The sequence below is a fragment of the Dasypus novemcinctus genome, chromosome 20 (genome assembly GCF_030445035.2).
Source record: "Dasypus novemcinctus isolate mDasNov1 chromosome 20, mDasNov1.1.hap2, whole genome shotgun sequence".
Classification (NCBI taxonomy): Eukaryota; Metazoa; Chordata; class Mammalia; order Cingulata; family Dasypodidae; genus Dasypus; species Dasypus novemcinctus.
The window spans coordinates 114,185-129,906 of NC_080692.1; positions in this window are offsets into that span (position 1 = coordinate 114,185).

Sequence of the window (15,722 nt, forward strand, 5' to 3'; positions counted from 1 at the left end):
ACTTTTTAGTTTGTTCATTGGATTGGGTCATGTTTTCCTGATTATTGGTTTGGTTTGTAGTTTTTTGTTGCTGTCTGGTCATCATTTTATCTTGGTCGTTGATTAGCTTCTTTGTCTAGTGTCAGGGTTTAATTAGTTGCTGCTTTTCATGTGTGTTAAGTCTTCTCTTTGCCATTTTGTTCTTCTTATTCTATTTCTGTCCTGTTGGCTAAGTTCACTTGAAGGAAAATATTAGGGTAAGTGAAAGCAAAAAGAGTAAGAAAAGAAAAAAGTATAATAGTAGTATTGTTAGTAAATATTAGCAGAAGAACCATGTGAGATCTAGAAGAATGGGTATTAGACTCATGTACGCTGTGTAGAGTTATAACAGTAAGAAAAATGGAGTATCTATAATGAGACAGTAACCTGAATATGGTGAGGAATATAGTATTAATTAAAAGACCAGTGTGGTCAGGAAAGTGGGAAGAGAAAGGAAAGGACAATAATATAGAGAGTGAATAAAAGACAGAAAACAGTGCAAAGGTATTAGAAATAAAAATTGGGGGCTAAATTAAGAGCAGTGGAATGTAAGAGAAGCACTAAATGATGGAGGATAGAAAGATGTAGAGGAAAGGGGTAAGTATTGGTAGCCAAAATCAGTACACACAGAAAAGAGGAAATAGAGGATGAGGAAACACAGCAAATGTGAATCACTCCCTTCCACACCTAATATAAAAAATATAAAAAAGAAGAGAAAGGGAAAAAAGGGGGAAAAGTGGGGGTGGAAATTCAAGCAAGAAAAGGGGGATGAAGAAGAAGAGGAGGAGGAGAAGAAGGAGGAGGGGGAGGAGGAAAGGGCTGTGGGGTTATAAAGAGGAAGCAAAAACAAAAAATTAAGCCAATAAAAAAGACCAACATTTCAAGCAAGGAATCCTCTTTGCATTTCAATAAAATGCTTAGGAGTCTGACCTTCCCCCTTTCTCTCTTTTTCCCTTCTCTCTCTCCCAGGGCAGCAGGAAAGCTGTGTGAGGTGTCCAGTAGGAGAATCCAGTGGGTCCTTGGTGAACCAAATCACCAGAGAAAACAATGTCTCTTAATTTCCAAAGAGAGCGTGCCCACACATCACCAGGAACACCAAATATGCTAATGGAAGTTTTCAAAACACATCTTTTTTTTTTTTTATTTTTTTTATTGACTTTGTAATAATATTACCTTAAAAATATATATGTGAGGTCCCATTCAACCCCACCCCCCCACCCCACCTCTCCCCCCCCCAGCAACAATCGTTCCCATCATCATGACACATCCATTGGATTTGGTAAGTACATCTTTGGGCACCTCTGCTCCTCATAGTCAATGGTCGACATCATGGCCCATACTCTCTTCCATTCCATCCAGTGGGCCCTGTGAGGATTTACAATGTCCGGTGATTGCCTCTGAAGCACCATCCAGGGCAGCTCCTTGTCCCAAAGTCGCCTCCACCTCTCATCTCTTCCTGCCTTTCCCCATACCCATCAGCCACCATGTCCACTTTAACCAATCCAATGCCACCTCTTCTATGTGGAAATTGGATTGGTTGTGTCCATTGCACCTCTATGTCAAGAGGAGGCTCAGATTCCACATGGATGCTGGATGCAATCCTCCCATTTTCAGTTGTAATCACTCTAGGCTCCATGGTGTGGTGGTTGTCCTTCTTCAACTCCACCTTAGCTGAGTGTGGTAAGTCCAATAAATCAGATTGTAGGTGCTTTAGTCTGTTGAGGCTCAGGACCTGGCTATCACATTGTCAGTCCAGAGATTCAAATCCCCTAAATATATCTTAAACCCCAACATTAACTGCACCTCCAGCACATTGGCATGAAAGTCTTATGAAGGGAGATCCCATCTGAGTCCAGATTCATCACACATAAACACCATTTCCAAAAAGGGGCCATCTTACCTGGTAGTTAACCCCATCGGCCATGACCATAACTCCCTTGGGTCTCTTTAGCCCTCAAATGAACTAATATCTGGGGGTTGTATCTTCTTTATCTGTCTCTCTGACTCTGCTCAGTTGTGCATGAGGGCAATCCTTCTGCCAGCCTCCAGACTCTTTTTTAGAAACTCGTAGCCATATAAACTCATTTCTCCTTTCCATTTCCCCCTTACTTTAGGTCAAACAGCATTTTAAAGTCATGGTATTTTATGTAGACAGGGATATTCTGCTGATCCGCATTGAATCTTCCATATAAGGTCATTTTCCAGTTGCATCGTCAGTTGGTAGTTGATAGTGGTCACACGGTGCCAGGGAGGCTCATCCCCGGGTGTCATGTCCCACGCTGGGGGGAAGGCATTGCATTTACATGCTGAGTTTGGCTTCGAGACTGGCCACATTTGAGTAACATGAAGGCTGACAGGAGGAAATTCCCAGGCACAATGTTGCTCTAGGCCTTGTTCTTATTTTAGGCTTATCAGCTCACAAGCATAGTCATTAGTATCAGGGGCTCACTGTTGAACCCTCACTCTCTCACGGTCCCCTCAAAACACATCTTACAGTCCATCTCCCTTAGTTGTACTACAGGAGGGCTAGTTGAATTTTTTTTAAAAATTTATTTATTTATTTCTCTCCCCTTCCCGTCCCCCCCCCAGTTTTCTGTGTCTATTTGCTGTGTCTTCTTTGTTCGCTTCTGTTGTTGTCAGGGGCACGGGAATCTGTGTTTCTTTTTGTTGCATCATCTTGTTGTGTCAGCTCTCCGTGTGTGTGGCATCAATCCTGGGCAGACTGCACTTTCTTTCATGCTGGGTGGCTCTCCTTACAGGGCACACTCCTTGCACATGGGGCTCCCCTATGTGGGGGACCCTCCTGCTTAGCAGGGTACTCTTTGCATGCATCAGCACTGCGCATGGGCCAGCTCCACAGAGGTCAATGAGGCCCGGGGGTTTGAACCACAGACCTCCTATGTGGTAGGCAGACACTATAACATCTGGGCAAAGTCTGCTGCCTAGTTGATTTTCTGACTCCACCTTCTCGCAGACCAAGTTTCCGATCCCAGCACTTTTAGGTAAATTGGGCTTTCTCGACAGATTTGCCTTTCCTTTCTTCCCCAGTTTCCCCCAAGCCAGCTGGAATGCTCATCAGCTCAAAAAAAAAAGAGGGGGGGTGTCAGGACCTGAAAATTGAACCCCCATCTCATTTGGCCCCTCTGCACCTCCCACCAAAACCCTCCAACTCACAGAGTCACTCCAAAACTGAACGGCTAGTGTATTCCCTTACGGCAGGGAGCACTGGATTTGGCAGAGCGCTGGATTTGGGAGTGGGAAGTCTGGGATATTGTCCGCTTGGGGCCTGTGGGTCTGTGGAAAGTGGGCTGCGGTGGCTTAGCGGTCATGGACCTGGGGACCATTCTTCTGGGGAACACAGGGCTTGGGAATGTTGCCACACTACTAAGAGTTCAGGGAATGCCCTAGGGGGAAGAGTCCCACCTCTCCACAACTTCTGACCTCAGTGTTAGAAACCCACAATTCTACCCTTAGCAAGCACGACTTCTGTTCCAGTCTCTCCAAATCAATGTCCAAACACTTCCTGCCTTGCAAGTCCCCAAAACAGCCCACTGCAGCAAGATTCCAACTGTACTCAGCCGGCCTTTTGCAGGAACAATTATGAAGTGCATTCACTCAGGTGCCATCTTGCCCCACCCATCAGCTATCATCTTTTAATATCTCCATTTGTTCATCCCAGCTTGTCCTTAAAGGGAAAGTACGTCTGCCTCATTATCTAAAAAAGATGAAGAAATGCACTTGCTAGTTGTTCTTTAATCCTCCCCTGGTTAGCCATGTATATCACTTTGGCTGCTTATATCCTCCCGACAGTGAACTCAGACACGTGGTCTTGCTGGATTTGGGCAGGATCAGGTCTTGAACCTAATGCCAGGTTGCCTAAGTTTGTTTTTGCCTTGCTTTTTTCCTCTGGGTGGGTAACAAAAGGAAGCATTTCTACCAACTACAAGGCACAAGGTAGAAAGTACAGTTAAGAGAATGCAGCACATATGCAGAGTATGTTGGAAAACCCAGTAACCCCCAAGCTCACTGACTCCAGGAACTCAGACTGGGTGAAAGCAGCTTCAACTGAGTCTCTAGAGACCCTTCACACACCTTCCATCCTGTGCAAGACACCTGGTAATTCTGAGAAAGGTGTGAAGATAAGTCAGCCTGGTTGTTGTCCACAGCCACCCTGCTAAGGCCAGCAAGGCAATCCTTAGTATTGTCTTAAAGTTCTTAAGAACTCCAGGGGTGCCATGCTAAAAGAACTTGTCTCACAGCTATTGGAAAATCTGGTGTGCTTGTGCTCCAAGTCACTTTACAGGATGGGGAGGACAGAAAATCTCCCAGTATTGGCTCAGCGCTCCTGCTCACACACCACCACTGGCCAGAACAAGCCCACCACACCTGAGCTTCCTCCCACTGTGGCCTTCAAGCTTGTCCACTTCTGGCATGGTCACAGGGTGCCCTGTTCCACTGTGCCTGTCCACTTCTGGCATGGTCACAGGTTGCCCTGGTCCACTGTGGCCTTCATTCTGTGGAAAGCATCACCTACAGTATGGCTCCTACACACCTAGGTTAACAAGAAGCCCAAACCATGGCCAGTGATAAAGTTTTCAGTGTTTGGTACTGTGAAAACTGGATAGCTCTTTGGGTTAAAAATAAACTTGTATTTGCCCACTTCATTGCAGACAAAAGAAAATTCTGGATGGATTTGAAAAGGTAAGTGAAAAAACAGCTCTAAGGGCCTTTTAATCATCAAAGCAATGGGGAGAAATCAAAAAGAAAATATCAAACACTTTGACTATATGCCTTAGTCAACAAAAGGGGTACTGATGCAAAGTACCAGAAATCTGTTGGCATTGACAAAGGGGGTTTATTTTGGGTAGAAGCTTACAGTCACAAGGCCATAAAGTGTAAGTTATTTCCCTCACCAAAGTCTGTTGCCAAAGGCTGCTGGTCTCTGTGAGGATTCAGCCTTCTTCTTCAGACTCCATGGTCCCAGCTTCTTCTGGTCTCAGCTGTAGGCTGGCATAAGGCTTGTCTCTCTGTCTGGGGCTTGTTTCTTTATGGGCTTGGCGGCTCTGGTGTTGCCACAAGGTCAACAGTAGTCCATCAGGTTCTCTCTCTTTCCAGGCCTCTGCCATGTCTATAGAGCCATCTCTGTTCCTCTGTGTTCTTCTCCTCTGTGTTTACTTCCCTGGGATCCAGCATCAAAATTCCAACTACTTCCTTTGCCATGTCTTTTTCTTAGTGAGTCCCTGCCCACCAAGGGGGTGAAGACTCAATGTCCTACTGACATGGGCCATTTCAACCCCTGACCATAATTTAACAAAGTAAAAGTGAAACCTCTGAAGTTAATACAATCTATTATGCCCATAGGAAGAGACCAGTTTACAAACATAATCCAATATCTATGTTTGGAATTCATAAACAGTATCAAATGGCTATACTATATAAAAATTAAAGATATTTGAATTAAATTAAAAAAAATCCAACATTTTAAGAAATGTAATACACCGTGGAGAGATCACATTATCTTTAACATACATAACGTAGGATGTTGATTGGCCGAGAGTCACCTCTTGCTGGCAGTGTTATGTCCTCTTGAAGGAAACTTTGTAGGTAAACCCCCAGATCAGAAGGCCCTTCGGGAACCCAAGGAAACCCAAACACCCCACCCACTCTTCTGGGATGATACAAGGTCAATTCTCCAGAGGAGGAACTTGGTCTCCTGTCAGGGAAAGTTCTGGAATCCAGACCCTCCCCTCTGAGGTTCAGAGTTACTGCCCAGCCCACTTGAGGCCATCTGGAAAGAAAAAAAGATAACATGGTCCCCATCACTCACATCACCTCCATATGCCTAGTAAATTAAGGACTTAGAAAGAAGCTGGGCTCCTGGTCACTCTGTGGCTTAATTCCTTCCTGGCCAGCCCACCAGTGGAACACATGTGTGGCTGGAGAAGAGCCACAGGGTCCAACACATAGACCAGGTCTCCAGACACGTGGTGGAGAGGTGGGAGGCACCTTCCTCTCTCACACCTGAAAGCCTGGTGCCAAAGGGGACAGGGCAGCAGGGCAGCAAGCAGGGGCAGTGCTAACAGCAGGGGAACAAGGAAACAGAAGATCCTCATGGAAAAGGCTGGGCTTGTGCTTCCTCTGACCCTTCTGAGCTGAATTAACCCCTAGCGTTCTTATTCTGAGAGAAAGATCCTAAAGGGGAAGGATGGACTCAAGAACAGAGCATGCAATTACCCTACACTGAATGTAAGAGCTAATGGCACTTTATTTTGTTCCCTAAACTGGAGAAAATCAGCATAATAGAGTATGATATGCAACATTATTGAAAAATGCCCATTTCTTTTCCTAATGAGTTCTAAAACTCTCTTTAAAGTAAGAATGATGAGTAAGCAGCAATGCCTGTCACCAAAGCCCTGGATTAGTTACGAGGAGCCTATCATAGCTCAGAATAACTTCCCTTAGCAATGCTGGTGGATGCTATCACAATCTTAGACAGCTCTTCTTTGTGGGGATTTCGCATATTCAGAACTTTTGCAGAAGAAAATGAAATTTTCTATCACAGAAAAATAAAGAAAAAAATATTCATCACCAGCCAGCCTCAGTTAGTAACATGACTATCCATTTCCAAAAACTAATCAAACAAAAATCTGCTTTTCCTTGATTTGTTTCACCAATTTTTCTTCTTTCCTCTTTTTTTCTTTCACTACTTTATGGATTGAAGCAGAATGTCATTAATAAAACCGACCCAGATTTACATGCTACCACAAAACGGAGCTTCTGGGTTTATTGGTATTTCATTATTACCATTTCTCAAGGGATTTCTTGTTTCACACAGGATGTTGCTTTTAAAACACAAAGCAAAAAGAACCCCACTTACTTTTCTCTCTTGATGTCCATTTGGCCCTTTGTGTTTTGAGTGTTATTGAAATTCAGTGTTTCCTGATACTGGTTTGGCCCTTGCTGTCTACCATCAGTTTTCCCTCAGAAAATAGCTGAGGTGTGAACAAAGTGCAGGGTGACACAGAAGGAGGGTTGCTGAGGTTGTTGGTGCTGGGGGTAGGAAACAGACGTGACAGTGGAGGAAACCTTGCCACTGCAGGTAGAGCTGCTGGCTGAGAAAGGGCACTTGGTAGGAGAAGCAAAGGCTTTCCAACAGTGGGAAGTGGAGCCAGAGACACAACCTCAGAGCGTTGTTCAGGATCAGCTGGGTGGTAGATGGCACCAATAGCCAATTCTCCTCCACTCCTGGTCACCCACATGAGTAACCGTCCCTGCTCCTCTCCTAGGTGCTTGCATGTGACCAAGAAGCCATGTGTGACTCTTCAGGCAGAAGCATGTAAGCACCCATGGCCAGGAGCCCCAAAGACTTCACACTGAAAGGACAACAGCCTGACAGCTGACCTGCCCTCCACCTGGGTTCCTGAGACTGGACTGGGCAGAGCCTCCCTGCCACATACACAAACACATACACACACACACACACACACACACACCTTTTGGCATGGGAAGTCTATCTTTACTTTTAGCCGCTGTCTCAGTTTGCCAGGGCTAGTCTGACAATGCCCCAGAACTGCTTATTTAAGCCCCCAGGTTGAAGGTTCTATCATGTGCATCTCTGACAGTGGTCAGATCAGGAAGGAAAGGCTTGGCCCAGTGGACCCAGTCCTTAGCAAAAGGGCACTGAGCATCACTAGCCAAAGCCAATTAGTCTATGGGGTGCAGCAGTGCTCCAAATACAATGAATGTGCCACATTAATGAAAGAGGTTGTTGATGTGGGAGGAGTGGAGTGAGGCGGTTGGGGGTATATGGGAACCTCTTATATTTTTTGAATGTAACATTTTTTGTGATCTATGTATCTTCAAAAAATACAACTAAAAAATTGATAGGGGTAGGGGTGGGGAGTGGGGTATATGGGAACCTCTTATGTTTTTTAATGTAACATTTTGTGTGATCTATTAACTTTGAAAAAAGATAATTAAAAAATAAAAAAATAAAAACAAAACAGTAATTAGAGCTCCACCGACCCAGGGCTTACTGTGAACCACTGTATGCGCACTAAGCACATTCATTCTCTTAAGTGGTCCATAAGGTCAGTTCTGTTTGATCTGTCCTAGAATGGCAAAGTGAGACAGAGAGGCTGTGACTTGTGAAGGCTCCACAGCTAGTCACCAGAGAGCTGATACTTCCACTCGGGACTCCTCAGCCTGGGCTGCTAACCAACACACTGACTACTGTTAACTGTGCTCCAAGGAAATTGATTTAGGAAGAATTTGACCAGCTTTAGTACAGAGTTTGATCAGCTGTAGTACAGAATTCGCCCTCTTTATGACCAATGATCCCAAGGTCAGAGAAACTGCTCCTGGAGCCCTGGAGCTGATCAGATACCAGTGCCCATAATCCCAATACCATGGTGTGAACATTGGTTCAAATAGACTTTGAAATGCCTTTTGCTGTTCTTGTTGCTTTTAAGGCTCTTTTCTTTAGATTTTAATTAATATTTATTTCAGTTGCATAATTTCCTTTTGGCATGCACAAAGCCCCAGGACTTGAATTTGCCTGTAACCTCAGCTAACCAAAACTGCCCTGAAATGCTTTAAACACATAAAATCCCATTTGAATGCATGCATTCTAAAGACAGTTACCAGACATTGTATGTCCTCCCATGGCCCACTGGATGGAACGTGGGAGAGTGTGGGCTATAATGGGGACCATTGACCATGAGGTGCAGTGGTGCTCAGAGATGTATTCACCAAATGCAATGAATGTCTCATGATGATGGAGGAGGTTGTTGCTATGGGGGGAGGAGAGGGGTGAGGGGAGTGGGGGGATATATGGGGACCTCATATTTTTTGAATGTAATATTAAAAAAGTAAAGACAAAAAAATAAATAAATAAAGACATTTCCCATTTTCCAGGAGGCAATAAGGCATTCGAGCAGCAGTCAGCGACTTTCTTTCTGGAGGGCCAGGGGGGAACTCTTCTGGTCCTGTGGGCTCTGTCGTTATCACTCAACCCCAACATCCTGCACAGGAACGTTAGAGAAATGAATGGGTGTGGGTGTGTTCTAATAAAACTTTATCAAAACAGGCAGGCAGCCAGATTTGGCCTGCAGGCCTTAGTTTGCCGACCCTGTCATATAGAAAAGTGTGCTTATGGCTCATTCCTGACATCCCACCAAGAGATAGAGCCCTGGTCACTTCCTACCTTGGGGTCCCTCTTTGGCCCTTGTTCAGTTAGCCCTGGAAGGCGGGGCCATTTATCAGTCCGCCAAATTCTGGAAGGAGACACTGAGTCTTCAGGCTCACTCTGTCCTTCTCCCTCTTGGGCCTGGCCCACAGGGGGCAGGGGCTCTGCTCTGCATTTCTACCACATTCAAGCTTCAGAAGCCACAAGCCCCACTGTGCAGTCCTCAGCGGTACCTTCCATCAGTGACATCCCATCAAGGAGCAGCCTGCAGTCCATGTTATGGAAAGGGACTCCTCAAAGGTACAAACAAAACGGTGTAGTGTGAACTCTCTTTGTTATTCTGAAAATCCAGATGAAATTTATATTCTCTAGATAAAGAAGATTTGAACAACTTCATACACCAAGAGTCTTGGGCTTTTGACTATTATCTCAGAATGGCCATCATAGGTACCGTAGACTCAAAATGTAAACCCCTCTTAGTAGTGAAACTATTTACAGTTGTTCAAAAGCTATTGCTCACAGGAAGAAAACAGATGAGGTGTGTGTTTACAGAAGGTCAGGAACCCTTCCGTTCCACCCCCTCCTGTTTTAATGGCCAGCAGAGACAGGTTCCTTGTCAGACGGCCCCAGAAGTCCCCTTCTTCCATCCAGTTCTTCCACACGCTAGAAGCCAGGCAGAGGGGTACCTCAGATTCAAGAGACATCCCAGGGGCAGGCTGAGGGCCATGGTTGATTCAACTGGAAACCACGCTTCTGTGTGTGAAGTGAAGCTCATGAGACTCAAGAGGCCTCCTACCAGTACTCCAGCAAGAGTTGACCTGAACTGGGGACTCACCTGGGCACCACTGATTGTGGGTGGCTAGGAGAAGAGGAAGGAGGCATTTTGTGGGATTATTTTATATACCATTAACTTCCTTTCCAAGGCAATCTGTGTTCCACGTTATGGGTTCAGCTGTGTACCCCAAAAAGATACCTTGAAGTCCTAATCCTGGGTACCTGGGAACACGAACTTTTTGCAAAAGCATTATTGCAAGCAGAATCATTTAAATTGAATGAGGCCGACTGCAGTGGGTGGACCCTTATTCCAGGATGGCTGGTGTCTTTAGAAGGGGGGTGTGGGCACAGACAAAAGTGGGGGGTGGGGGCACCATGGGAAAAGAGAGCAGGCCATAGGGTGACTGAGGAGGCACTACAAACCCAAGGCTTGCTGGCCAAGGGACAGGTGCCCCAGCGGCCAGGACTGACCCACCAGCAGGGCCCACGCACTTGTGGCTTCAGCCTGCAGGGCTGAGAGAGCGGTTCCTGGTGTTTTTAGCCACCCAGTTCATGGCACTTGTGACAGCAGCCTGAGAAAAGTGAGGTGTCCCTCTTCTGGCAGTTCCATCCGTCCAGGAGGGCTGAGGGATAGCCCAGGTGCCCAGCTGTCTGCCAGGCTGAGGGTCCCCAACCAAGGCTTTTATCTAATCAGATGCCCTGAGGAACGCCCTGGGGATGGACAGAAACAATGTTGAAAAGAAAGGAATGGGTGACCTGGACAACTCTGAATACTCTTCTCTTCCTTCCTTCCACCCTCTCTTGGGTGCTTCGGCTGCTTAGACCCCCGAGGTCTTCCCACCACGCACACCTTCCCAGAGGGGCCGGGCCAGACGGTGCAGACCTATTCCTGGTTCTCCTTGTCGGGTGGGAAGGCGGCCCGAGTGTTCCCGTGGCCCAGGACCATCCATCAGCCTGGCTGCTTAATCACGGCCCCGGGAACCACCGCACATACTGCTCAGGGGGCCGCACCCTGCACACTGGATAGCCTCGGGGCTCCCTTTCTAGACTGTCCGCGCACCCCCGGATTGCCACAAGGCCCCTACAGCCCAGGGGAGGGGTGCCTCTGTGTCTCGCAGTACTAAAAGCTCTGCTCTTTCGGGTCCAGGCGCCCATCTCTCCGACCCCGCCGAGCAGCCCCTGCCCCCTCCACCCCCGGGCGCCCCATCGAGTCTTCCTCCCTGGTGAGCACTCCCTCCTTGCCGCCCCCCCACCCACCCACACACACACACTTGACCTTCCCGGTAGCCCTATCCCACTATGATGTCCTGCGCTCACCCCGACAGAAGCATCCCCCACCCTGCCCGGTCCCCGCCCCCAAGCCCTGCTTGGCCCCCAGACCCCTTCCACGCAGTGCCGCTGGGTGTCCAGTCCCCGCTCCGGGGTTGCACAGCCCCGCCCCCGCCCCTCCCTGGCAGGGGAGTCCTGTGCCCAGCCCCGCCTCACCCCCGCCGCGCGGTGCCGCCGGTCCCGCCTCACCCGGGCCTGGCGGGAGAAGTAGCTGCGCTCCTTGGGGTCCAGGCGTCACGGCGGGACGTAGCTGAAGGCGGACAGCGCCGCGATGGGCGGCGGCCGGGGCTTGCCCCGCAGCGTGGCGGCGGTGATCTCCTCCTCGTCCCCCAGGCCGCCCGCGTCCAGCTTCTCCGCCCAGGCCAGGTCGGTCCCACCCGGCCGTGGACCCCGCCCGAGTCCGCCTCCCTGGCTGCCGGGCGCCCGCGTTCGGCAGTTGCCGGGGAACCGCGGCCTCGCGTCACAAAGCTGGGCGGCGGGCGCAGGACTGGGGCTCAGGGCCAGGGGCGCAGGGCGGAGGGCGCAGCTGGGCTGGGGATGGGACCGTGCCCTCCCGTCTCCTTGCGGGTCCCTGGAGGGCCCACTTGGGACACAAGGAGCCGCGTCTGCTGGACTGGGGGCCTCCGCCTGCTTGCACTTGCCCTTGCCCTTGCGCTGCCGGAGCGATCCAAGCGGGCTGTCCGGGAGAAGTGCAGGCCACCCGTGCGCGGCATCTGAAACCCTCCAGGAGCCGCGGAACAGTAGTGGAAGACGCAGGTGGAATTCACTGCCATCATATATTAACTCAGTGTGTCCGCAGCAGCATCGTGTCAACGTGCAACGAGTCTGTTTTCAGCGCCTCGGTCACCACGAGCGGGCACCGCTCAAGGTACTGGCAGGTGCTGTTGTGCAGCGGCACTACTCGAATCCAGTCAAGTGGCATCTGGCAAAACTGAGCTGTTCCGAAGCGCTCTGCTGTTCCTTGAGTCAAATGCTGGTTCAAGAGGTGTGTTCCTTTTGTCGAAAATTCACTTAACTCTAAAGCCTGGGATATGTGTGTGTATCAGTAAAAAGGAAAAGGAGAACTAAACAGGCCTTGGGAATACTTTAACCAGGGCGGCTCTAGGAAGACTGGCTTGAAACATAAATGATAATGAGGGGCAAGACTTGTGAAATCTAGGGAACATTCGGTCATTCCAGGCAGAGGGAAGAGCATCTGTGGTGGCCCTGAGGCTGAGCCCATTGATGTGATGGTGGCAGAAAGGGAGGACAAGGACAGTGCAGCTTTCAGAAGGGGAAGGCAGTAGGGAGTGCAGGTGGACAGGCAGGCAGGAGAGGGGGCGATCTAAGGCCCGGGCAAACGAGCACCCATCTCAGGAGGCTTCTTGCCTGTATGTCCTTGATTCAGGCAGAGGTTTTAGAGATTTTTCAGTACCATGTCCTTGATGCTAATTAACAAAAGCAATAACCACACACTTACAGTGGCACCCCTAAAAGTAGAGCACCCTAGAAATATGGCACCCCTAGAAGTACAGCACACCTAGCCATAGGGAACCCTAAAATTATGGCACCCCTAGAAGTATGACCCAGCAAGCCAGTCTGTGCTCCTCCTACACCTCCTTACACATGGGCACAACCGTTCTAAGGTCCACAGGATGGAGGAATAGAGTATGGATTGGAGTGGACTTACTGATATTCTATTCATGAACTATTGTGATTAGTAATTGAAGAAAATGTGGCACTGGTGTGGAGAAAGTGGCCATGGTGGCTGCTGGGGGTGGGAGTGGGAGGAAGAAATGTAAATGTGGGGGCATTTTCGGGATTTGGAGTTGTCCTGGGTGTTGCTGCAGGAACAGTTACTGGATATTGTATGTCCTCCCATGGCGCACTGGGTGGACTGTGGGAGAGTGTGGGCTATGGTGTGGACCATTGACCATGAGGTGCAGCGGTACTCAGAGATGTATTCACCAAATGCAATGAATGTCTCATGATGATGGAGAAGATTGTTGTTATGGGGGTTGGAGTGGGGTGAGGGGGGTGGTGAGTATAGGGTGTGACAGGGAGGGACAAGAGAGCTCACAGAAGGCAGAAGTGACACTGGGCTTGGTCTCGGTAGCAAAGAGGGACTGTGGAAGGGTTTCTGAGGCATAGTATGATCCAGAATGATGCTCAGGCCCAAAGCCATGAACTGCTCTAAGAACTGTAAGTGAGACCACTTCACAGTTTTCCCCAGAGATGTGAGAATCCTTTTGGCCTGGCCCCCAGGTGAGCGGCAATTCACTTGGGTATATGAACACATCTGAATTGATTGCAGCTCTCTCCTGGTCAATCTTTCATTTGCTTCTATTTGTCTCATTCCTTCTCTGCAAAGAAGCATAAAATTTAAAAGTGAACTTGGAGCTCTAGAACTCATAGAGTTTCAATAACCTATGCTAAAGATTAAAAGCCTTAAAAAGTAAAGATAAAGAGATCTAAAATGTTAGAGCATGATGGGGTCATGCGATGGTTAATCACCATCCAGTTGGTGCCGAGTCATTGGATGATGCAAGCCCTGGCATGCCAGTGTGAGGGCATTCTGTAGGTGGCTTTAGACCATTAGGCAGTTGGTTGAAGCTATGGCTGATGACATCCACAAACAAGGGTGACTGCCTTCAGCAAGGAGGGAAGTCCCATCACCCCGGCAGCTGGAGGTCTTAAAGCAACACCAAGGCCCTCAGCAGTGGCAAATCCTTTCTCTCCTTCTCCAGCTTCTCCCAAGGAAGTCATCCCCTGTGCTATCTCCAATGCATGGCCTGCCCTAGGAAATCTGAACTTGCCTATCCCCAGGGTCACTGAGCCAATTCTACTAACAAATCCCTTCCTATTTACATATGGCCCCATATGCTGTTGGCTGTTTCTTCAGAGAACTCTAATACTGGTAGAAATGCAGATGTTATTAGCTAATATGTCCTGTGATTACTTTGTGGTGGGCCCTTTTCTAAATGTTTTTAGGTGTATTAACTCATTTCATCCTTATTTTCTGATTAGCCATTTGGAAATGAGGCCCAAGGTTATACAATTTGCAAGAGAGATTGAAATCAACCCCACATGCCTGACTCCTGAAAACAGATTCTCAGTCCTCTGCTGTATCGCTGCTCAGACCAGGTTCAAGTCTCATTTTCACCCGTGGTTCTGTATCCACGGCAGGCATTGACCATCTCTGAGCTTTGGAGAGGAAACACTGCCCAAGTCCAAGGCCCCTGGAAATCATACAAGCCTGTGTTCAAGTGCTTAGCATAGAGCTCAGCACAGAGTGGGTGAAAAGTAAATGGAAGCTCCTTTCCCTGTCCAAGGCCCTGGAACTAGCCAGAGGTAGAAACCCAGTCTCCAAACTCTGCAGCCCTTTCCACATCTGCCTGCCTTGTCTCACTCTCCCCTCAAGCTTTAACCTGACCGTATTTGGAGGGTGAAGCATCTGTACTTCACTAAATACAATGTAATTCACTCATGATTTACATTTTAGAAGATTTTCCCCCAATCAAACCTGCCCCCTTACAACCCTACCTAAATTTACTTTACTTCATTGTATATTTAAAAAGAGAATACTCCTGAATATATATATTCTTAAAGATTTTATCTTAATTTACCCCTCTCTCCAGTTGTTTGCACTTTCTGTCTGCTCATCTTCTTTTTAGGAGGCACTGGGAACTGGACCTGGGGCCTCCAATGTGGGAGGGAGGCACCTAATTACTCAAACCACCTCTGCTCCATTTCATATGTCTCATTGTGTTTCTTCACTGTGTCTCTTACTGCATCATCTTGTTGCATCAGCTAACTGAGTCATCTGGTTGCATCAGCTCACCAAGTCAGCTAGTCCTGTCAGCTTGCTATTTGGCTCATCATCTTTACGAGGCACTGGGAACTGAACCTGGGATCTACCGCAGTGTGGATACAAGTCCAGCTGCTTAAGACACATCCACTTCCCTATATTTTATTAAAGGATTATTTCTCTATAATTCTACAATTATAAATGTTATAGTAATCCAAAGTGCTGTCATCTGTTTTCCCATTGCTCCTCCTCACCATACATTATATCTGCTAACAAAGTACATCAGGAAATGGGAAAAAAAAAACATTTCTTATATTTGTAGGAGGAGGAAATGAAGGTCTCTAAAAAGCATACTCTTTTCATTTAGCAGATAACTATTACAAGATGGCAGATTTAAAAATAGTCATTCATTGTATTCATTTATTCTACTTGATCGATTCTGTTTGACATATAAAATCAAGTATCTATGATACTAATATTAAATTGAACTTTAATTTTAAATCAATCACTGACACTTGGTATTCACGGTATAGGGAAAATAAAGGCTCCTTCCATGTCTCTGTAAGATCTAGACAGATCCTTTTCAGATCACCAAATAGTCCATAATTCTGCAAAATGGCTAATTCA